Source organism: Anomaloglossus baeobatrachus, chromosome 6 (genome assembly GCF_048569485.1).
Source record: "Anomaloglossus baeobatrachus isolate aAnoBae1 chromosome 6, aAnoBae1.hap1, whole genome shotgun sequence".
NCBI classification, from domain to species: domain Eukaryota; kingdom Metazoa; phylum Chordata; class Amphibia; order Anura; family Aromobatidae; genus Anomaloglossus; species Anomaloglossus baeobatrachus.
Window position 1 is genome coordinate 56,945,499 of NC_134358.1, and position 24,157 is coordinate 56,969,655.

Genomic DNA, 24,157 nt, shown 5'->3' on the forward strand with positions numbered 1-24,157 from the left:
GTGGAGGCAGGTAAGGAGATGTTCCTCGCTCCTGCGGCTTCACACACAGCGATGTGTGCTGCCGCAGGAACGAGGAACAACATCGTATCTCCTATTGGTGCGACATTATGAAAATGACCGACACTACACAGATCACCGATTTACGACGCTTTTGCGATCGTTTATCGGCACATCTAGGCTTTACACATTGCGACGTTGTTACCGGTGCCAGATGTGCGTCACTTTCGATTTGACCCCGACGATATCGCAGTAGCGATGTCGCAGCGTGCAAAGTACCCCTAAGGACAGGATTAACAGTTTCCTTTTTTTTTTATTAATGGATTGCATTATAATGAAAAAGAACGCCTCTGCTGGAAGGTTGAAAGTCATACCATTAATACTGGGTGATGTGGACAGTTCATCTCCTCCGCCCTTGGTCTATCTGCATGCATGCTCACCACTCTCCCATAGATGCCAGTGAGTCCTTTTCTGCCTTAGGCTGCTTTCACACTGTGTTATTACCTATGTTCCCTGGTCCCGTCCGGGCTTCCGTGTGAAACCCCCTGCAACACGGGTTTTGAACGCATGCGCTGATGGGTTCATTGACTGTAATGGTGCATACGGAGTCACTGTGTTCTCCGTTTTGCACCATTTTTGGGCATATACACATTTTTGCAGGTGGACACCCAGACGTAGTAGACTGCGACTGAGTGTGTCCACCTGCACAAAGCGTATATGCTCGAAACCGGTGGAAGACCGAGCACACAGTGACTTTGTCTGCATGATTACAATCAATTGCTCCACTAGCTTATGCGTCCGAAACCCGTTTTGCAGGGGAATTCGGACTGAGGCCCTGACAGAACCAGTGAATGTAGATTATAACGCAGTGTGAAAGGGCCCTTAGGCTGAATGCAGATGCCCATCTTTCTTTGGTTCGGGTATGGACTGTAGTCTCTCGACTGGACTCAGGTCTTTTGGGCCAAACTCGTAACTCTCACATATGCCTATGAGGTTGTTGACCTTGCGTCGAAAGACCTGCTGCCGATTTAGAATTCATGGTCCATGCTTGATCATGGTTGAATAACTTCAGCCTTAAGGCGAACGCAACATTACATCACTAACGAGATGTCGCTGGGGTCACGGAATTCGTGACGCACATCCGGCCTCGTTAGCGACGTCGTTGCATGTGACATGAGCGACCGCTAACGATCCCAAATACTCACAAAATCGTTGATTCTTGACACGTCGTTCATTTTCCAAATATCTTTGCTCGTTCTGGACGCAGGTTGTTCGTCGTTCCTAAGGCAGCACACATCGCTACGTGTGACTCCCCGGGAATGACGAACAACAGCATTCCTGCATCCTCCGGCAACAAGGTGGAAGTGACGTTCATGCGGCTGCTCTCCGCCCCTCCGCTTCTATTGGTGGTCTGCTGTGTGACGTCGCTGTGACGCTGCACGAATCGCCCCCTTAAAAAAGAGGTTTTTCGCCGGCCACATTGACGTCGTTAGGAAGTTAAGTTTGTGTGACGCGTACCTGTGATACTATTCACCACGGGCAGCGATTTGCCCGTGACGCACAAACGGTGGGGGTGGGTGCGATTGCTAGCGACATCGCTAGCGATGTCGCTGCATGTAAAGCAGCCTTTAGTTTTCATACATCATGATGTCCACTATACAATAAAACCAGTGTCAACTTTCCCTTTGATTCAGCAGCGTGAGCAAAATAACTGCTTCATAATCATGTAAAGGATGTAGCATAAAATACCATAACTCATTCGCTTTAAGCTTTAGAACATAATAAAGGTTTTAGATGTTTTTGTGGATTCTTCACACAGACTCATTTACATTTCACAAATGCAGCCTGCATACAGTTCAACATATCCTCTGTTTAAATGACATTTATGCATTGCCAGCACCTTGCGTATTAATTTCTCCAGTGCATTTCTTCCAAATTATTTTTTTATGCTTCATATAAAAGCTTTTAATTAACTAGTGCAATATTGTAACTTTCTGGAAAACATAAATCGCCCGCTTCTTGCTTGCCTCACAGTTTTTTTTCGTCTTTCTCCCATTCCTCTCATTTACAGTATTTTCACTTCTCAATTTATTTTATTTCCGTTGCTTTTAGCTTTTTTATTTTTTTCGCTTCTGCTCCCTGGCTCCGCAGGGATTCCCAGTTGGAGTGCAGTGTTTCATATACGGAGTTTATTTAATCTTATTATAGGCTGTATTGGTACTTTTATCCAAACTTCTGCTTTGTTTATCTTCTTTGGAATGTCTTTCAATGTAGTATCTGTTGGGGATTAAATATAAACCTCAGAAGTATAGAATAAAAGGATAGTAATATATGTGAATGCTATATTTATTATTGTCTATATCGCATTCAAAGTTGTCATGTGTATTATATAGAAAGCACAGAGGAAAAAAATGATAGGAGGCAGGAATAAAGCTCCGATTTTTTATTTTTTTTTTTTTAAATGTCAACCTGGGTAAATTATATACACATGCCATTATTTTATATGCATCATGAAAAAAGCGACCTGGACAGCACATCTAACTATCATACACTGAACTACTTACTGTAGGTTCCCTTTCAGTGTTGAACATTTTGCCATCAGGTCCTGTACGCACCCAGAACCAAAAGCAGTTCTGGATACATATTGCTAATCCCTGCCTAACTGTCCCAACCTATAGGACCATAGATAAAGGAATCTTTAGAAAAAGTATTTGTAAATATCCTTTATGATATGCTAATGAGGCCAGGGACTAGTCACATGGTAGTCACTTCCCTGTGGCTAGTTGGCCCCCTTAGCACGTAAGGCGTGCTAACATGCTAATGAATGCACAGTGTCAGAGACATGGTTACTCTCACCTTTGCTGCTGTTTTTGGCTCAGTTTGAAGCTGGGACATGTACACCTGGCTTCATAGTATGCATGACCGGAAGTCCAGGACTTCTGATCATGTGCACTGAGCTGAAATGCAGCGTCTGGTGCGGTGGCAGCAGAGAGGAGAGATAAACCATGCCTCTGACACTGCACATTCATTAGCATGTTAGCACGCCCACAGGAGCGTATTTACATGCTGAGGGGACCAACTAGCCAAGGGAAGTAACTCCCTTGTGACTAGTCCCTGGCTAAAGGATTTTTAGAAATACCTATTTTTTTTTTTTTTTTTTTTTTTAAAGATCCCTTATCTTAGCTACTACATACAGGCACAGTAAGGCAGGGATTAGCAATATACACCCAGAACCACTCTTGGTTCTGAGTGCATACAGGGCCTGCCAGGTTCCCTTGAACATAAATTTTGATCAAAGTGTATAGATACACTTCCACATCAGAGCGACCTCTGTAGAGTGCCCACTCAATTTGATGTAACACTGCATGGCAATTATTGTCGCAGTAACACAATACCAGCAGCAATTCAGGAACCTCAGAGCGCCCACGTGGCCGTGTAAAGCACCAATAACTCTGGAAGATACACCCTAAAGACACAGCACCAACATGAAGATAACTGATCTCAAATATTCACCTTTCCATGTAGACTCTATAAACTAAGAATTTGATCTGAAGTCCCCAGGACTGAAAACCAACAGTGCCTACCTTTTGAGCCAACGTTCTCTTATATAGAGGTCACCATGATGTGGTTGCGGGCTTATATACTTTGATCAAAATGTTAACCAAGAGCCTTATGTTTACATTTTGAAAAATTTGCTTTGCTCAATGTATATTTGGACGTAGTCAATTTTCACTTTTTTCGTTAAGTACCACAATTTTATGTAGATTCTTATGCCTCACCATTATTAACATTTCAGTACTGTACCAACGTCTCAAGGCTTTCCGAAAATGCACAAATGGTTATTGGAATTTCTATTGGAAATTAATACCTGATAGTGTACATATCATTGTTGTAACTATTGCATTTGCTATAGCGCTTAGTTGATCCCACCGTTTTTGTTGTTGAATGTTGAGAACGTCTACATGTCTACCATTCTCCCAAGCACCACCCAGGTAGAAATAGAGAAAGCCCATGAGTCCACTGACCATCTCATTAGATAAGTCAGCCAAATGTCATAATTTCGACCAAAACCAATAATCATTGGCTGTGTTGGTGAAACTGATGATTGACGAAACATATATGATTTTCTTGTTATACTGTTGGGAGTTTTCTGTGCTTTGTTTGCCTACTTGTGGCCAGATAAAGTGATGTAAATTACAACCTTTCTAGGGTTCTGATCAAATGTAAGAATTTATTGAGTCTAGTAATGAGCAAATAGATTTGTGCTACCTTAGGTTCGACTTCCACTTGAGTTATTTCTGGTATCCGGATCAGAAGAGTGCAAACTTTCTTGGCTGGCACTCGACTTCCAGCATCTTTGGTTCCTTTTGCCGTTACTTGGCATCTAAACATCATCACGTCATGATGTTATGAGTACCTAGTAATATCAAATGGTTCCTGGGATGCCAACTTTCCAGCGCCGAGGATGTTTGCCCTTGCCCTGGTCATGTTGCCATGAAGTACCAAAGTGGACACTGGATCAGGATAGTGCAAATATTTTTATTCATCTCTAATTGAATCTTTTAGAAGATATGATAGGTAAATTAGATAAGGAGCCCAATCAGCGCAGAAGTTGATGTAGGTGATGACCATCTCTAAACAGCACTGTGGATTATGTTGGCTTTCTGTAAGGAACGTGTATAAATCATTTCCGTATGTGCCTTTGTTCATATGTGTGTGTCTGGGTTAGGTCAGGTCTCGAACCTTTTTGGTATAAAGTTCTACGTGTTTTATATCATTTGTCTTGGAATTAAGCTCTTTTCTAGGATCTAACAAGCGATCAGCTGACCGCGATCCATCTATCATCCAGTATGATAAGTTTGTATTTCTTCTCCGTTGGCCGCCTCCGAGAACACCCTAATCTATTTAGGTCTCCTAGAACGTAATGCGGGAAGCCCTTGGCAAGAATTATGTTAACAAGATGAAACAAAGAGACTTCAGAAGTAACTCAGACTTATGTCTAAGTTCTATATTAATAAAACCATTGTTGGTATTTCGGCTCATATGGTATAAATCATACTTAAGAGCGAGACACTGCAGTAGTTAGAAAAGACTTACATGGATTTATATTCAAGGGTTCGCCTGTAATATTCTCTCAGCAGAAGTGGTGTTAAATGTTGAAAGAAGAAAATGGACTTTTCTTGTTGCGGTGACATCATCATGGTAGATGGAAGAAGTCGTGGTGATACCGGAGGAGGGTGTAAGGATTTGGGTTTGTGTATGTTCCCTGCCTCGTAACTGTATACAATTTATTTACTGTGCATTAATGTCTGATAAACTGAAGACACCTGATTAGCGCCTCTAAAAAGAAATTGCTGTCATCAAATCTAATGAGATTTTATGTATACAGGGCTGTATGTACAGCTGATGTCGCTCTAGGCAATGAGTGTGTCAATTCTGGGTGTTTTCAGACGCGTTTTTAACATGCTTACGCCCCATCATTCATCACCCCCTCCTTTGATGTTTTAATAGAGAAACTTAGGAGCTTAATAAGGCTGAGAAGAAAAACGAGAGATGTATAGTGGTAGATGTAGCATGGAGTCGGTCACTTCTAGCAGAGATGATCTGTAGAACAATATATGCTTGTAACAGTGGATTTATATACAGGTATATCTACCGCTTATCAAGCTTTGCTCCTATTATTAACATAATTACTATTATTTATTATTATAGCGCCATTTAGTCCATAGTGCTTTACATGTGAAAAGGGGTATACATAATAGGGACAAGTACAATAATCCTGAACAACACAATTGACCAACTGGTACAGGTGGAGAGAGGACCCTGCCCCTGAGGGCTAAAAGCCTGTATGAAAGGGGCTGAGGCTGCAGTAGATGAAGGTAGAGCTGGACGTGTGACGCTAAGGTGGACTGAGGGTTACTGCAGGTTGTAAGCTTCTTAGAAGAGATGCATCTTCAAGTTCCTTTTGAAGGTTTCCATGATGGGCGAGAGTCTGATATGTTGGGGTAGAGTGTTCCAGAGTATGGAGGATTAATCTTGTATGCAGTTGTTGGAGAAGGCAAAAGAGGAGAGAAGGAGATCTTGTCAGGATCGTAGGTTGTGTGCAGGTAAGTCCTGCAAGACAAGATCAAAGATGTATGGAGGAGACAGGTTGTGGATGGCTTTGTATGTCAGGGTTAGGGTTTTGAACTGGAGTCTTTTGGCAATGGGATGCCAGTGAAGGGATTGGCAGAGAGGAGAGGCTGTGGAATAGTGGGGAGACAGGTGTGTTAGTTGGGTATCAGAGTTTAGGATAGATTGGAGGAGTATGATAGTGTTATGAGGAAGGCCACACAGCAGGAGGTTGCAGTAGTCAAAGCAGAAGATGATGAGAGCATGCATTAGTGTTTTTGCAGATTCTTGGCTAAGGAATGTATGGATCCAGGAAATATTTTTGAGCTGGAGTTTGTAGAAGGTGTAAAGGGCTTGAATATGTGGCTTAAAGGCAAGAGCAGAGACAAGAATTACCCCGAGGCAGTGATCTTACGGGACTGGGCAGAGTGAGCAGCCATTGACTTTGATGGAGAGGTCTGTTGGGGTGGTTGAGTTAGATGGGGAAAGATGATGACATTTTTTTATCTCCATGTTAAGTTTTAGAAATTGAGTAGAGAAGGATAAAATAGCAGACAAACATTGTGGGATTCTGGTTAGTATTCGGCAAAATACAGTCTTTTCATTTGCTTCATTCATCAAACAGCATCCGCTGGCCACATTTTTTCTGAACCATAAAAGACCATCAAAAGATTAAGAAAATAAATTACATATTTTAAAAATCCTCATACTCTCCCTACTGTTCAACTCTCCGGTTCCTCCGGTCCTCACTTCCACCCCATAACTTTGTTGCCGCATCTTCTGATCCCCGATGTTCACAACGGAATGTTCTAGCTTCTCACTCTTTGTCAGACTTTTCAGTGTGATGGTGCCCGGTGGAAGTTTTTCACAGACGGGCAAGAGCTCACAGCAAACGTCATTATGCCATTCTCCTCCTGCGTAGAAGCCTTTTGACTGCCAGAACATGCAGCAGTCCAGCACTGTGTGAGAATCGAATATTCCAACATAAGCGTTGGGGGATCAGAAGATGCAGTGAAGACCGGGTGCTGGTTAGTAGCAGAGGGGGTGGAGAAAGCGTAGGGCGAGTATAATTGAGTATTTTTTCACACAAACATACACACATACATGTGTGTGTATGTATATGTATATATATATATATATATATATATATAATCACAGTGTCAGATCTATACATCTTCAGACCCTGAGTGCAAACATTTTAACGTCTGATCCTGTCAACAGATGCGGTATTTAATAATCTGAGATATTTGCATTTACGGCTTGAGATGTACTTAATTACCTGTAGCCGTTACCAAACCCCAAGTCTTACAGCACCCTCTCGGTCAGACCTCGATATGCTCCATAATGTATGACTTTGTCTTTATGATCTGACAAGCTTCATTATATAATAAACTCGTTTAAATAAATCTTCCAGACATAAAAGTCTTCATGACACAAAGAGGAGGAAAAAAAACTTTAATAGCACAAATGATATATCAGTTTGATGTTCCAGTTTTTTTTCTGCATTCAGATCTATGAACATGTGTTTTGCATCAGGCTGTAAGGCATTTTCCAGTAACCAGTGTTGTATTACAAAAACGAGTAAAAGAAAACATGTTTTACCATTTCATTCAATAGTGTCACAATCCCAGATGACAATGTTAATCACAGTTGCTTTTCTCGCTTTTCATCGTACTTGCCTACTCTCCCAGTATGTACAAGGGCACTTCTGACAAAAGGGGAGACCTCCTAGACTCTCAGAAGAGCAGGCAAGTGTGGGGTCTATATTTGCTTAGAGGGTATGCCTTAGAATTTGCATTTATATAGGGAATTTTTGGTGTGCATTTGTTTAGGAGATGTTGGTCTTGGTTCTGTATTTGTTTAGAGGACCTGGTCTTTGTGCTTGTTCTAGGTACTGAATTTTTGTAGGATATTTTCTCTAAGATCTTGTATGATCTTTTTTTGCATAAGGAGACTGAATTGATTCTTTAGAGTATTCTGGCCTGGAGTCTGTATATAGTTAAGGATTTGATTTGGGGTCTTTGGATGCCCAGGGCCTTCTTATATTTAGGGAATATTTATTGTTTCTTGAAGTTTAATCTGGGTCTGTAATTTTGTAAGTGTTTTTCTGGGGTCTGCATTATTTTGTGTGTGTGATTTGGGGTGTGTGTAAATTTTGGGTCTGTATTTGTTTAGCTATCTGGTTTGGAATGCGTTTTTGTTCAGCAACCAGATCTGGGGTATGCATTTTATTTGAAATTTTTATAAGGGGTGAAAACAAATGTTTGTATGTGGGTGGGTCTGGTCTGGAGTCTTTGTTTAGGGGTCTGGTCATAGATCTGCGTTAATTTAGGTTATCTGAATTTGATAATATAACAATTACGTACTTATTCGTGATGAGCGAGCACCAAGTTGAGAAAACGTGTCCTTAGGGAAATAGAGCATATTCAACACCCGCAGGATACTCGATAGAGTACCAAGTGTCTCAAGCATTCTGATACTTGATTGAGTACTGAGTATTTCGAGAAACATTGATGCTCGATCGAGTACCTAGTGTCTTGAGCACCCTGGTACTCTGTCGAGCAGTGCGAGCATCATTAATACTTATACCAATTCTGAGTTATTTAATGTTATTTTCACATGTTAATGGAGAGAGTCCTCATTCAGGACTCTCATATATGAGCAAGAATGGAGACTAGCCACAAAAAGATACTCCTGCTCTGGAGATAGGAAGAACATCATTGTTGCAACCTGTGCACCTGCAAAGAGGCTCAAGAGGTAAGGTGGCCCATTTCCACCTTCAAAGCAGTTGGAATTATGCATTATGATGACCTATTGGACAACAAAGAACCCATATATCGTTCTTGCATATGGGCCCTTTTCTGTCTGTGTCCGACCCTATTCTGGTGGACTCCTTGCCCATGTGTTTTACACACTGCCTATTTCTTCTTTGAGCACAGTGTGGTGCTTCATTTCCCATATGATGGCTCTAAAGAATGGTTGATCACTTGCTACTGAGCGTCTACCACCAACTACAGATTACCATTGTGTGTCCCTATGACCAGCTGATCATCAGTAGACCATGCTATCAAGACTGGATTGGTATAAGTGGATTACCCCTGTAACAAGGACCAATATTTGTAAGAAAAAGGCACCAAAACACTTTTCCCAGTCCGCACACCCATGTATTACCCCATTATAAATATTAGCAGAGTTCTTTCCTTTTGATTGGACATATCATTTCATTTTTTTTGGCCTATCAAATTTAGAACCTTTTTCCCTTTTTTTTTTTTTTTAACTAAATTTCCTAAATAATTTTGACTTTGTGCTCATGATCAGCCTTTGCCGAGATAACCTTTTACATGACGGTCAAAATTCCCGCATGTCACAGCAGCTGCCAACAATTCCTTTACATTTCTCACAGTAACCCATCCTATCACGCATTACAGTTCTACCATTTTATGAGACTTGAATATTATGAAATACATTGCGTTATACAACGGATAACATTTACGATGAGATATTGTTGAAACAATTTGTTGTAAGTCTTGAGCACGGATGTGCATGTGGTTCCTATTTTAGCAGCTTTTCAGTACTTTATGCCTTATGTATTTTTTTTCCTTCATTAAGATATTTGCTGCTTTTGTTTGCTGCTTTTGATGACTTCACCGCATCTGAGTCATCTCTTGGAAGACGTTGAGTTTCTTCACTTCCCAGGGTGGATAACGGAAATAGCCCTGTTGTTTTAATCATTTATTAAAAAATATGTTTAAAAAAGAAAAAGAAGCCGAGGAGATCATTCTGCTACTGCTTTGTAAAAAATGTGTAAACGTTAAGTCTTAAAAGGATAGTTGGCTGAGGTTTGCTTTGTTGTAAGCAGGACCCTCTTGTTTTTCTCTGCTTTTTGTGTTCATTGTATGGAATAGTGAATGAACTTGAAGATAGTTGATTAAAACCTTGTGAATACTGCCAAAAAGTTTCCAATACTACCATACTTGTTTATAACATGAACCTACAGGTGGACACGCCTGGCGTTCCCATTATTGGTCTTTGACTACCTCCTGCTTTGTAAGTTTACTCATGACAATTAACATCCTTGATATTTCCTAAATTTTACTCATTTTGGACCTCAGGCTTCAGACAGTGGAAACAACACCATTTCAATATTTCATGATTTGCCCGATACTGTGAAGTTCTCTGTGCCTCACTTTGGCTCCCGTGGGCATCTTAAGATCACCTTGGACTTCTTCATCCAGAAAAATACCAAATTTGGAGAAAAATGACTTTAATTTTCAAAAAGAATAATAAAACCTGCGCTTGAATAAAAAACGCAATAAAATATAACCAAGAGGGATGTTTATCAGACCAATAATTGGTTGAAAAGTACTATTAAAAGTTGTGTATTTTTATTTTTAATTTTTAAAAGAATCAATACTACTAATAATACAATAAATAGTACGACTTGGGGGCTGTGGGCATCTTAAGATTACCTTGGCCGCCTTCATCCAGAAAAATACCATATTTGGAGATAAATTACTTTTCTTTTCAACCTTAGAATCCTGGCACTTAACAAATGTCCAGGTGGCCTCATTTTTGTTTGTCCCTAACTTCTACATTACCAGGTGCCGAAAGCCATTTGTTTTACTGGAAACCATAATGAAAATGAGCTTTTTTTCATGCGTTGCCATTTACAAATTTGGAAATATTTTAATGAGATTTCCAAGAATGAATATTTTTTACTTCATAGGCTCCCACTGGGTTAATATAACCAAAGGGAGCTTGACGACCTAGATAGAAGGAGCCTCTTAGCCCAGTGATGGGCTGCAGCATTGTTCACGGTATGTTTGTCAACAAAAACCAAAGTCAGTAGTGAAGAACTGACATTAAGACAGGAAAAGGTAAGTAAAGCTCTGTTTGTTATCCGTACAGTATCCTCCATTGCGCTCCTGCATACGCAAACTTCTCTCTGTCCTGCCGAAAGGGCTAGGAAAGGTCAAAGACCGCACCCATGACCTGCTCTCAGGAGGGCAGAGAGAAGTGCGCATATCCAGGAGCACAATAGAGGACACTGTGTGGATGATGTAGGACGCGTCATCCACTCGGATCAGGGAAGAAGGATGGCAATCACAAGATGAGAGGAGGAACCGGATCAAGACCAGCGACGCACATCAGACCGCACTTTTCCAAAGCTAAGTATAATAATAGGTCTTTTTTATGGTATACAGATCTGCTTGGGAACTTATATACAGCTTTCTGGAATGCTGTATATAAAAACTTACAGGTAGTGGACACAGTTTATAGGGGACAAATCTGGTGATAGTTTCCCTTTAAATAGCAAAATTATATAGTACACATAGAGACAATCAATATAAAGATGAAATGTGTAAATGTTCTAAGTAATTTTGTAATTATGAAATAGTAACACCTTCACTGATGGATTTAATTTTATTTTTTCATCACTAACTGTACAAACTGTTGTCAAAAGCCCGGGAGGCGCGAAATGTCTGGTTTACTAATTGTGGTATTTCTAAGATACTAATGGAATACCCATGAATGTAGCTGACTGGGAGTACTTTTTAAGCAAATGAGCCTTTTTTCAATTTGATATACTAATTAGAAGCAAGATTGGGATTCGTGGAGTTCTACAAAGCATTTTCTTTCATTGACTGACAATAATGTTTTCACTGGGAATTCTTGACATACCGTTCTCAGACTTGATCTTCTTTTTGTTTTGTTTCTTTCCTTTTCGAGCAGGTGAGTTTGTTTGGAATGATTGAGATTAAGCTTTCAAACTATAAAATAAAGCTGCGCCTCTGCTCTAACTCAGTTGTTCTGTGAGTTAAAGAATTTTTGTAAACTGGTCGCAAAGATTAGACAACAGTCCTGAACCTTTGTGGCCCTTAGCTGTTCACAACCTGTGGCTCTACTTCTGTTCCTCCATATAGAATACAGTAGCTTGATGCCTGAGTTGAAATTCCAAATTACCGTATTTTTCGGATTGTAAGATGCACTTTTCCTCCCAAAAATTTGGGAGGAAAATGAGGGGATATTATAGTATTATACAATCAATTTACTTTTTCACTAGCAGGATCTGTGCTGAGGTCATACCCATGTGACCATAAGGGGCACTTCCTCAGCTAACAAAGCTAATACCAGGAAGCAACATTTTTCTGTTGACTAAGGCCCCACCCCTTCTGGTCACATGGGTATGACATCAGCACAGGTCCTGCTAGTGAAAAAGTATATTGATTGTATAATACTTATGCTAATTCTAACAGGGAGAGGGGATAACTATGCACACTTCCCTAGCTATTATCTGATCCTCAGCTGCTGGCACTCAAGAAGCTGATGATTTTATAAACCTTAGTATAGCACTGGATTTAGGTTATATACGAAACTCTTGGTGATTGATTCCCTTTAAATGATTAATTTCTGGGGAAATTCCTTAAGAAATAATCAGACCTATCCTAGTAAGTCTCAAGTTCCAGTTTGGCGAAATAGGAGTGAACTTGGTCTATGGCTCATGTGCATGATAAATACATGGCAGTGCATAATATGGATATTGAAAGCCTCTCTGCTCTATTGTACAGGCTCTGTCTTGAGCCACATGTAGAGATGTGCAAGAGATCCATGCATTGTCTGATGGAGTATACCAAATTCTTCTTCTGCTTCTATAAAACAACAGAAAAAAAAAAGAATCATTATTTATTTTACTTTCGGTATATAGCACATCATAGTCACTGTCCCTTTTGGGGTTTTCAATCCAAATTCCCTTTCAGTATTTATTTAGAGGGTGGAAGGAAACTGATGCAAGAATGGTGAGAACATACCGACCCTTTGCAGATGTTGTCCTTGGTGGGATTTGATCCAAGGAGCCTAGTGGTGCAAACCAATAGTGCTAACCACTGAGCCTCCGTACTGCCTTTGCATGAAATTAATAGTTGATCAATACACTGGTATGAACCAATACTATGATTCCATTGAACTTGGCTGTATGGAGCTTTATTATGGCCATGTACTATATATATATGAGCCCAAAGTCTACAATTGAAATGAAAAGGTTCATGAGTGTGCATGTTAGCTACTGCTTGATACTTGTGTACTCACGGTGCTTAGCCGAGTATCGCGGGTGCTCGGATGTGTCATCTGTGAAACGAGCACAAAGAGCCGCTTCCCTTCAATGACTGACAGGACCTGGCACCCCAGTGCGAGCCATTTACAGTGTCTGAATGGCTCTCCCTATGAATAAAAAGAAATTTTTGGATGCAGTGTGTAAGAAAAAAACCACACACTCCCTCCCTTGGAAATGCTCTACTTATGATTGGCTGTATGTGGGTGGAGAGCCATTCTGCCCAATCATTGACTTCCATAATACTGGTTACTCGAGTTAAGCCCTTTCAGAGCATCTGAACTGCTCGTCTCGAAGACCAAGCACACGAGCATTTTAGTGCTTGCCCATCTCTCGTTCTAGTTATTTTCATGAAGCACACATCAGTCAATAATATCTTTTCTTTTATACTTTCACGTTCTTATGAAAGTCATAACTTGGAACACCTGCCGGTGCCACCTTGTGTGAAGTCTGCATTAATGCAGCTCTGATCATCTGTAGTTTACTTGTAATTTCTCCAGGAAATTGTGTTCTAAAGTCAGACTGTCTTCTAATGCAACTGATTACTGAAACTTAACTCTATCTACCTCCCAAGAGCCATAGCATCCTTTAACATTTCCCTCTACAAAAGGCTATAGAGGTTCTGTTCCTTTAAGCACCTTGGTGGGTGGTTCTCTTCTGGTGTTCTATTAGATTACAAACTATTGGGTGAAATTTGCATAGTGATAAATGATCCTGTCAAAAAAATTGAACACGTTTCCACTTTATGATCTAATGAAGTTCCAGCTGTTGTGTGACCTGTTTTATTAAGTATTAGAAAGACGTCTTTTTATTTTGCTTTTACGGTCACGTTCCAAATGTAATGATATCCAGGACCTGCTAAAAAAATTCTGCAAGAAAACAAACTATAGAAAATGATTCTGGGAATTTATTTCAGAATTTTACATATATATATATATATATATATAATAATAATAATAATGTATATATATATGTATGTATGTATATGTATGTATATATATATATATGCATGTATATATATATATATATAATATATATATATATATATAATATATGTGTGTATATTTATTTATTTTTTCATTTTTTTAAGCGCTTACAAGAGGGAAAACATTGTGGGAAATTATGTTGCATGTTTTTTCTTTTTTAAATGTTTTATTATTTTAAAGAAAAGCGTGAGAACAGACTGCAGATTTTATATTGTTGTGATCCTTTTTTTTTTAGATTTCAAAATATCCAGACATTTTTGGATATATTTATTATATTTGTTCATGAATATACACTACTCCCAAAAAAAAGGGATATTTGCCTTTCAGGTGAAATTTATGGAAAATGTAAAAAGTTCACGCTACAGTGATATTTTATCATGAAAGTAGGGCATTTAAGTAAAAGCATTATTGAAGCAAAGCCAACACCAGTGGTGGTTATACACCCCAAAAGTGTCAATGGCTCAATAACTTGTCGTGTGGCCTTATCATTAATTATATCTTGACAATGATGCATCCTACTGGTCACAAGTGGAGTTATTACTTGCGGAGGCATGGCTTCCCACTCTTCTTGAAAGGCGGCCCTACAGAGTTACGAGCCTCCAGACAGAGACTCAGCTGATTCAATAGTTTTTTATGGGATTCAGGTCTGGAGAAAGTGCAGCTGCTCCATTAGAGGCCCCCCAGTCTCCAGTAGCCACTCCCTAATGATGCAGCCTCGATGAGCTGGAGCATTGTCATCCATGAAGATGAAATTAGGCTTGTGTTGTTCATGTAGAGGCACAATGACTGTATTAGTGATGTTATTCCAGTAGTAGGGGCTTGTCACTGCACCATTCACAAAGTGTAGGGCCGTTCTGTATTAACTAGACAAACTAGCCCACACTATAACACTTCCACCACCAAAGGCTCCTCTGGTGAAAATGGTGGCTGATGCATAGCGCTCTCATTGACGTCTTTAATACTGTTGGCAGCCATCATTTCTGCTCAGTGTTAATCAACTTTAATGAGTGAACAGCACTGAGGCCCATTGGTCCCTCAATGACACCTGTGCCTGTTGGTGTGGTTAGGTACCCTTACAGGTCATTTATTACGCAGACTACACTGATGTAAATGGTTCTGAAGAGTCTGACATGACACTTGGAGGCTTCTCACCTCCCTCTTTATCCGGTTCCGAAGGTCATTTTTCACAGTGAAACAGTTATCAGAGTATAATGTGGCCAAAGCATGTCTAGTTTTCTGCCTTTCTGTGACTCTTCCAATCTTTCTGTATCTCTGTACAACCTGCTAGTGACACTCGATGACATTCTAAGCTCAATGGCCACTTCCGTCTAAGAACATCCTGCTTGAAGCCTTGCAATGGTGCAGTACTGATTGTCAATTGTTAAGTGTCATTTTGGTCTCATTAGGTCAAATGTGAACAGCATGATGAGGACTGTTTAAATATCAATTCTAATTGAAACCAAAAGTTTATTGGGCGATTAATGGATGTAAGTTGTGCAAAAAGTACTAAAACATTGAACAGTTGAACATGTGCATTCAGAAGTTTAGAGAATGTCACATTAAGTTCATCTGAAAGGTTAGAGGACATTTTGGATCACCCCGAAATTTCATCTGAAAGCCAAATATCCCAAACGTTTTGTGAGTAGGGTATTTTATTTTGCTAAAATAAGTTGAAATGCCCAAAGCTTAGATTTCCAAAATTCCCACCGGTTAAAATATGCGAAAAGTAAAATATGGAAGGGGGAGAAGACGTCAAGTCTTAAATTACTTTGAAATCAATAGTTTGTTTCTTTGATAAATCTGGTACTTTATTTGTGCTCTGGGCAATGAACTTTGCTCGCTGCATATATTTTCCCTTTTTTTGTTCTGAAAAACATATATGAAATTGCAAATGCACATTTTTCATCCACTCTCTGCTGAGAATACTCGGAAGAGAAATGATTTTGGTCATTATGCATAAGAGTTTTCTGAGCTTCGTAATATATCTTTTTGCAGGTAGCGGCAAACTAAATCTGTTTGGCTGCATAAAGTTTAAAACAAAACTGTACTTTTGGAAGCACTTTAAGAAATATTGTGTACTCGGGAATTACATAAATAATTTTGTTCCAATATAAGGTTATTTCCTGAAGACATGTTATAATTTTCTCGGCAACAATTATTGAAACATTCTCTATATTCTAAATGGTGTGATTTGAATAACATTATATAATAATGGAAATATAAGCAAGCAATTTCTATGGTGATTCCTCTAGTGGAGAGTAGGGTACTTTTCAGTAATCGGACACTTGGTAAGCCCAACGAGCATATTCATACTTTGGTGCTCGGTATTCATTTACAGAATATAATGCAAATAATTGGGAAACCCGGAAAATCTTCCTGAAAAATGCTCACTTTCCCCATTTACGTCCAATATACTTTGTAAAGGAATACCAATCACACAAGTATCAAAATGCTTGTTGGCTTACCGAGCAACTGAGAACCAAATAGTTCACTCCTCCCTAGTAGAGCGTATATATTCCTGGTGTAAATGTATGCTATGAGAGGAAGAATAAGGAGCAAGTATTGCAGCATAGCAATTTGCATAGCTTCAACATAAGTATAGGAGGAGCCTAAGTTTTCCTACAGAAGCCACTTCAGCATTGTTCTCAACTTCAGTTCTCAAGAGCCATCTTCAGATAATTTTTCAGGATTTCCTTAACATTGTATAGATGATAATTCCATCATCTGTGCAATGCTAAGGAAATCCTGAAAATATGATCTGTTTGTGGCTTTTGAGGACTGGAGTTGGGGAGACTGTTTTACTCAAAAGGGCCTTGGATTAAAGGTGGACATAGACATGAAATATTTGTTTGCCCAATGTTCATTCAGCAGACGGTTGGGTGTCTCCCCTGCCTCCCATGTGAGCTTTCAGCCATTTATTTGTGTTCTCAACAGGGTGAAATGAGAAAGCCATTGCCAGACCCTTCTGGCTGCAGTTTCTCACCTGATAACTGATTGGGTGTTGTAAATCCACCTTCCATATCCTTCTCTACATTAACATCCTCAGATAGTAGGCTGGTCTTGCCTTAATTGGTGGATTGATCAAATTTCATCTAATGGCCATGGAGGCCTTTTAGGAGTTCATGCTGCAGTCTGTCTCCGACTTATTCTGTGGGAGAAGATGAGAAGGAGCAACTAGGGAGACCGAGCAAACACCACAGCTTTGAGATCTCCTTCGCGAGCAGCAGATTGTGAGTTTACAAAAGTGCCCATACACAATATACTGTGCAAGGGCCTGGAAAGACAAAAAAAGCGCATGAGTGTCTTAACTGTGTACAAATGGGAGAATGATTGGGGGCATTGTGCTCACTTGATGGAGTTGTGAGAGGCACAACTCCTGTAGAAGCATAAAATAAGTGGCTGTTGTGTCTCCAGAATATGCCAAGATCAAAGGATAGGAGACAAAGGATATAGTCCATGATGCTGGTGATTTAATGGAGTTCAAACCAGGGAGTGAAGAACATGTGGTTTATTGAAGTCTACATATTTTTGAAACCCACTGGTTTCTTCATCAGGACAAACCATCAACTGGTGATGATTTAACCTGATAAAGAAACCAGTGGGTTTCGAAATGTGTAGACTTCAATAAACCTCGTGTTCTTCACTCCCTGGTCTGAACTCCATTGATTCGCCAGCAGCGTAGATTCTATCCATTGTGTTCTATCCTTTCACCCTGACACAATAGATAGCAATAAACCCAACAATGGTTTGACTGTATCTGTACAGCTTTTCTATACTGATTCCTCCTTACATGTAATATTCGATTCTAGTCTCCGGGAGTGAGTATTTACCAAACTCCTCTGGCAGTTGCATATCTCCGCTAGAATAAAAGCATTGGCAGAAAGTTATCAAACATTCTAGATTCTTAAACAACAAATAATATTATGGAAAGTTGGGAGGTCCCCAAATCAACTCAAATTAGACTATTGGCCAAGACCGCCGATGTCTTCATCCGACATTAGTCTAATGTTTTTTGAGGCCTTAACACCTTGGTTCTATTGTTTCATCAGCTAAACTTTTCTTTGTAGGAGCATTCACCTTTCTTTTTCTAGCTCATTGTGTGGTTCATTCTCTTCCATAAGCCGTAGCCGATTGACTACCCCTCTTTGATGTGATTGTATTAAAGCTAAGAGATCTTGTCGTAATTAATGAAAGGCAGGTTGCAATTAATTTATTGTACTTCTTAAAAGTTGGAAACTCCCATTTCCTCTTCAGGAATGTATAGAAGGATTATTTTTTCTTCTTTCTTTTCTATTTGGTCAAAAGATATCAGTTAATGTGATAACATCTGGTTGAAGCAAATCGCTGCCAGGGAAAGTATGGCTTCCTCTCTGTGGGCCTGACCAGAGTCTGATGTTGTGCAGATGTGCAGCCAGGCCTGACTGTAAAAGTCATAAACATTGTCATAACATTGTTCGAGTCCTCTAGTATTTCCTGTCTTCTGCTTAGCACTTTATTACTAAGCCTGGCGCTCCGCCAAGTACAACGCAGGGAGTTAGGGCCTCTTCGTCTTGAACTCTAAAACAAGTCCAGAATTCATTGAGTTTAATTTGATATGCAAACCTTGATAATTTACACTTGTTAAAATATGCCAGATTACAATCATTGGGAGAATTAGGCTAGCTTTTAAGGCAGACTCAAAAATGACAAAAAGGAACGGGGCTTGGATATCTACGTATCTTTGTCAGATTTTTTTTTTATATATAAATAAAAAAAGAAGCTTTGAGTGAGGAACAGCTGATTCAGAAGCTGGACGGCGTACAGAAAACTTGTGTTCATTTCCTGAACGAGCTGCAGTTCCCTGGGCAGAGAATAGGCCTTTCTTTCAACACTTCGGAGCACGTTCATTCTCTTGGCTTCAGTTCAGGTTTGGGAAAAGGCCACATGAGGCTTTATTGCCTGAACACCATAACAAAACGGTAAGGTGCAAACAAATGAATTAGCCCCACTTTTCCTGAAAGACTATCTTCTGCCAGATTCGAATTGCACATTAATAAACCAACATATGCAGACGTGTTAACCCAATTTTCCGTGATTGATTGGGAATTTTTGGACCACAGGCTGTGATTACCATTGAATTAATCAGGAAACAGAATGTCTCCCGAGACTAGCTTAAATGATGTAGTGCTTTTTCTTTGCGAAGTGTTCTACTTGTATTCACATTTGCAAAGTACAAAGCTGTCTGGCTATGTAGTTTCTGGGCTTTTTGAATGAAAAAAACTGAGTTTTTGGAGTGTTAACATTACATATAATCTAGAAACACGTAGTCCTAACCGATTTAATTTCTCGAGAGGAGCGATCACATTTTTCAAGCCTGTTGTCTTCCCACCAGTCTCGAGTTCTTCTACGTTCTCCAGTGGTTATAATGTTTTGGCACAATTCAGGCACAGCACTCACCAATATTTCCTTAAGATGCCAGACAAATCTAATAGATTTCCAAATACTGAATCAGAACCGTATGCAGGGAGGGAGGTAACTTAAAGAATCACAGCAGTCTACAGCAGCCAAGGGATCTATGTGAATAGCTATTACTTAGGGTGGGAGTTAGTTAAGCCTTGGAATGGAGTCAATAATGTAATAGGACTAGGGCCAAGTATCCTTATATCCACTGAGGATACTTTGCCATCTGTTTTATTTCAAGACACCAATTTAAACTTTCATAATAAAAACCTTTTAACCAGCCTAATGGCACTGATAGCCGGAGTGGGGATGCTTTCAATAACATTGCGCGTTGCATTCTTTACTCTGGACCTGTTGGGTGTGAAGTCAAATATTTTTGCCCAATATAACAAAATTTATCAAGAAACTGTAATTTTTTTTTTGTCAAACCAAATAATGTTGATTTTTATTCCGACATTTTATGTTTTTTGGAACTTGTTTTCTCCAAAACGTGTATCCAAGAAATAACTGACGTTGCCTTTGTGCCAAAAGAAAACGAACGCTAATAATACTTAACTCGGCAGTGAAATTTCGATTAATACATCTGGATCAGGAATATTTTTGAAAATGACAAAAGACATACCATAACTGTTTAGAAAGATCCAAGACCAAAATTATTCCGACACCAATTTCTAAGTATCTTCCAGGTGTTATTAGATTATACAGTCAGAATTTCAACGAGCTTCATGTCTTCTATAAATTCTCTGTTTTGGTCATGATGCACAACACTTCATAAAATTTATTGTATAAGTTGTCACAGTAAATCAAATCCTCACTTTTCAAACCTAAATTATTTCTATGTTATTTATGACATTTTGGTTGAAAACTAATATGATAGCAGTTTTTTCCAAATAATGGCCTCTAATTCGAAACAGGTTGCTTGAGATAAAGAAATAAAAGGGGTCTTTTTTCTAACCAGAGATGAAATTGTTCGTCAATGCCTGTTTAAAGGGGTTGTTCAGGACCCAAGTATTTATTTATTTTTTTTAAAGGTGGGAATGTGAAAAAAGAACTTCTTCTCACCCATTAATAATCCACTTATCCCAGCTCTGCTATTCTGACGATCCCCATCGGTCATTTGCAGCGACCAAAACATGTAATTTTGGCATTTGGAATTTTTTTCTCGCATACCATTTACCAATCAGATTTGCTTTTATAGTTTGATAGATCGGGCATTTCTGAATGTGGCGATATCAAACGTGTGTATTTTTATGTTTATTTTCTTAACTGTTTTATTTTCAATGGGGCAAATGGGTGATTGGAACTTTTAGGTTTTTTTATTTTTTCATAATCTTAAAAACTTTTTTTTTACATTTTTTGTTTATTTTGCTAGTCCTCCTAGGAGACATTATGGATCGGCAGTCTGATCACCTGTGCATTTCTGTTAATTAGAGCTGCACAGCTCTGATCAGCGAAAATGCTGCATTCCTGTTAGAGTCGGCGCTCTGTCGACTCTAACAGGAAATACGTCATGGTAGCGTCAGGGGTCATCACATGACCTGTCACTTCCATACCAACCTTTGGCTCCTCATGATCGCGTCACGGATCCTCTGATGGCGGCCATTTAAATTGAGCTGTCACATTTTGACAGCGTGATCTAACGGGTTAACAGGTACAGGTGGATTGTGGATCCACCTGCACCTGTTAACCCCACATGTCTGCTGTTTAAATCAGCAGACATGTGCAGGGATCACTGACGGCTCACCACAGGAGTCGGCAATGATTACCCTGACATGACCAAGGACATACAGTTACATCCTTAGTTGTAAAGGGGTTAAAGGGAACCTGTAAGATATGTTAACATTTTTAACTTGCAGATCTAACGTTAATCTGAAAGATAGTAGCATTATGAAGGTGTCCAGTTGTTGTACTGAAAGTGCGGCACCTGGAAGAAAATTACATTTATTTCTCTCAGGAGCCGCCGGATTCAGTCAAGCTGGTGTGCCCGGAGCAATTGCTGTCACTGCTCAAAGCACTGAGAGCGGCGGCTGTAAGCATGCCCCAGCACTGATTGACAGCCGGCTGTCAGTCAGTGTCAGGACGTATTTCCAGCGACACCTCTACTTCTGTGAGTAGTGACTTCATTTGCTCCGGGAACATCAGCATGACTGAAAGCCTGTGGCTTTCAGAAAAAATTTAAGTTTCTTCTGGGTGTGGGTGCTGCACTTTCAGTTCTGCGGCTAGTTACCTTCATAATGCTATTAACCTTTAGTTGCAGCATTATCAGACGTAACCAGTTTCCTTTAACTAACTGAGTCCTAATGGGAGTTTGCCAGCAGATTTTTGCTATTTAATGTGAGGGCAGCATGATGTAGTGGCTGAGACAGTGATTTCAGCAATGTGTCATTTATTAATCTGTGTGCTATTCTTTCAATACAATGAGTGTTTTATTACCAGGAGATTAACTTTATAGGACTACAGCTCATGTGAGACCTGGTCCTACCACACTCCCAGTACTGAATTGTAGCTCACTGACACAGAAAGCTGTGGGGTGGGCGGCGTTAGCTTTCTGAACTCTGCTAAAAACCCTGAATCACATTTGCTGCCACCCAGTAAACTTAGGCCCGTTTCATACATCCGGCATTTCGCCGGGTTGCCGGATCCAGCACACTCCAGTATAGTGTACTACAGTACAAGAGTTGGATATTGACTAAAAGGGCCACTTAATATGGTGGTTATGGTGGTCTCCTAAAAAGAGCCACTCCTTGACTAGGTCCTTCCCGGAGGGATATTTGGCTATTTTCTGTGTTGAGACTCCTAACAGAGGCTCCACAGACCTTTTTTGGTTTGTAATACAGTACAATGGCATCATGGCATGCTTTCACATGTCCGGAGCTTGCCGCAATGCCATTGTACTGTGTTACACTGTACTGGAGTGTGCCGGATCCAGCAATCCGGTGAAATGTCGGATGTGTGAAACGGGCCTAAGTGACATGTCACTGGAATCAGGGACCTTTTTTTTGGATTATGCTACTCCTAGATGAGGTAGCAACAACCCTGATGCCAGATTCTCTTTAATTCGTTGCCAAATTTTTGAACATGAAGATTGTACCTAGACAAGTCCACTTGTCTACTTTTATAATTTCAATTTTTCATTTTTTCTTTTACATGCAATCAAGCCAAGTGAGTTGCTCGGCATTAGTGGTTTCTACTCTATGCATGCCTAGTTCTGATATTTTTTCTATTTGCAAATAATTTTGTTAGCCAAATGCCCAAAATAAAATATATTTCCATGATTCTCTTCTCATCATTTCCATTATTGAACATCCCATTTCTTTAGTAAGAGAATAAAAGACGTTGCGGAGTCATGTAAAGCTAGAGGCGTTCACTTATGCCCAACACGTTCCGTACACAACAGTCTTGTAACACTTTCCTTCGTAATCTGTTACATGTTCTGCGACTCCTGCTATCACTTCATTATACGACGTTTACTTGCAATGTTTTTTTCATTCCAGATATTAAATATTCTGTTCACAACACCAGACATGTACGCTGTAGTTGAAGCAGATGGCTGATCGGTGACATTGAGCCATGACTTGAAAGTCCATAGGTCTTCAGTTTGTAATAATAACTTAGAAATGCGATCTGACAAAATAAACATCGAGATGGAAATATTTAGGAGAATGAGGTCTCACAATTACAGAAATAGGTTTAAGAATACATTTCAAAGTCTTATTATATAGTCTACTAAATAATGGCACCACGTAGCAGTGCCCTATACTCTTTAATAATTAGAAGACTGCTGGAATTTCTTCTATACTCCTTTACCAAAATAGCTGCTCTTGACTGTTAGTGGACCTACCCTGTCCTGTAAATATTGACTTCCGATTCATCTTTATTGTATCCTTGAATTTTCAAAGACCAGATAGAATTTGCTGACAAAAGTCTTTATTTGTAATCTTATATTGATCATAAAGATGCCTTAGAATTAATCTGTCAGCAGGATGTAATATCCCAAACAATTGATATGTTCCTTCCTCCTTGAAGAATCTTTTATAGATCTGAAGCCACTGTCACTCCAGCTCTATTCCCTGCCCATCTCCACCTCCTTGAAGAATCATTTATAGATCTGAAGGCTCTTTCACTCCAGCTCTATTACCCACCCATGTCCACCAACTTGAAGAATCATTTATAGACCTGAAGCCTCTGTCACTACAGCTCTATTCCCTGCCCATATCCACCTTCTTGAAGAATAATTTATAGATCTGAAGGCTCTGTCACTCCAGCTTTATTCCTTGCCCATCTCCACCTCCATAAAAAATAATTTATAGATCTAAATCCTCTGTCACTCCAGCTCTATTCCCTGCCCATCTCCACCTCCATGAAAAATCATTTATAGATCTAAATAATCTGTCACTCCAGCTCTATTCCCTGCCCATCATCACTTCCTTAAATAATCATTTATAGATTTGAAGCCTCTGTCACTCCAGCTCTATTCCCTGCCCATCATCACTTCCTTAAATAATCATTTAGAGAT

At 39.6% G+C, this 24,157-nt stretch overlaps 1 protein-coding gene and 1 long non-coding RNA gene across 3 annotated transcripts in view; one reads left to right on the forward strand and one right to left on the reverse strand.

Annotated features, from left to right (window-relative positions):
* The window catches only part of TRPS1 (transcriptional repressor GATA binding 1), a 387,031-nt gene that overhangs the window by 309,402 nt on the left and 53,472 nt on the right, over positions 1 to 24,157 (forward strand). The gene's annotated exons all lie outside the window — the stretch shown is intronic.
* Positions 20,158 to 24,157, reverse strand: part of LOC142317036 (uncharacterized) — a 407,707-nt gene continuing 403,707 nt past the window's right edge. The window contains exon 7 of the long non-coding RNA XR_012754660.1: positions 20,158 to 23,265. This is a non-coding gene — a long non-coding RNA (uncharacterized LOC142317036). The remainder of the gene's footprint in view (positions 23,266 to 24,157) is intronic.